Genomic DNA, 1,390 nt, shown 5'->3' with positions numbered 1-1,390 from the left:
CTTACTTCTTATTGGTCTCAGGTGTCATTTTGATGTTAACTTGTGTGAAATTTATCGAGTTAAATCTAAATCAAGAATCAAGTTTAAATGAAAGTCGGACGACCGACTTTCTCATCACAATTGGGGCAGGATCCGGTTAAATTTTAAATAGTGCGACAACTGCGATATAGCGATAGTAAAAAATGCTTTGGTTATGTAATGATTTGTTGGTTATCACGGGGAATCCTGCGCCAAATTTGATAAATGTAGTGTATGTCGCTGGCATAGTGGTCCCACATCTCTGCTACAAAGGGCACTCTACAGTATTGCCTTAATTGACACCAAACGCTCGAATTAGTGTTTGGGGCGCTCATTTCAGAGGGACATTTGTTTGCAGTCTTCTACCTTAGTAAGACTTTGTCTTAGGTTCAAGTGAGCAAAACAAGTGATTCTTAAGAACATGACAAGAGCATAGATTTGATGAGGAACACAATTTGTATGCCAGGCGCAGATTTTTAGTGCGATTCACTGTTCGAAGTCCCAGTTAACCTGCAGATCTAGGTAAAGTCCAGGGTATAATTTTTTGCTAACGTCAAGTTTCATCGTCAAATATTTACCAGCTCCAGGCGTCTAGAGCGGTCACATTTATAAATAGATAGTATGCCTAAATACATTAAGTTTCACGGATTGTATTGCACGCCTTGTGCAAGAGACGGTCCGTCAACGCGCTGTCGGTAAGAATCGATTGTACGCATCGCCGTTTATTTCTCCTCTGTTGTTGCTCGCCGATAGAGGAAGTCGAATATAAGTAATTATCAACATGGCTAAAAAAACAACTCGTTTTTTAAAAATTATTTCGCTTGCTTTTGGTCTTTTAAATAGATTACTAGTTTCCCTCGTGGTATAATTGTCGCTGGGGACTGAGCTCTAGAAACTCCTCGCTGTTCAACATGATCTCGAGACCGAAATTACGATTATCGTTATTTCTAAATTGGCACCAAATTTATGGATATAGTAATTTCGTGGCACTCTTTACCAATGCTCTTTACACGTGTTAAATAAAGAGAAGGACTCGGTTCCACTGTCTTACAACATTCAAGATGGCGGAGGAAAGGGGTAAATGTGCGTTCAGTTGTGATCAGCATGATCTCGACACCAAAATAACGATTATCGTTATTTCTAAATTGGCCCTGAAATAACGAATATCATAATTTCAGTGCATGTCTGAGACCTTCGGGCTCGAAGCTTGGGAACTAGTATTCAGGGAAAGATAAAATGGCGGCTTACGGCGGCGAAGGAAATCTCAGTAGTTTAATATTTTAGCGTGAAAAGGCTTGGGTGTTGTGATCTGGTTCTCAAGTAAAAAAAAAATCACGGTCTGCAATGGCCCTACCACCTTTTGAACAACAAG

Source organism: Pocillopora verrucosa, chromosome 1, assembly GCF_036669915.1.
Source record: "Pocillopora verrucosa isolate sample1 chromosome 1, ASM3666991v2, whole genome shotgun sequence".
NCBI classification, from domain to species: domain Eukaryota; kingdom Metazoa; phylum Cnidaria; class Anthozoa; order Scleractinia; family Pocilloporidae; genus Pocillopora; species Pocillopora verrucosa.
Note: the sequence above shows the minus strand (reverse complement) of the source record.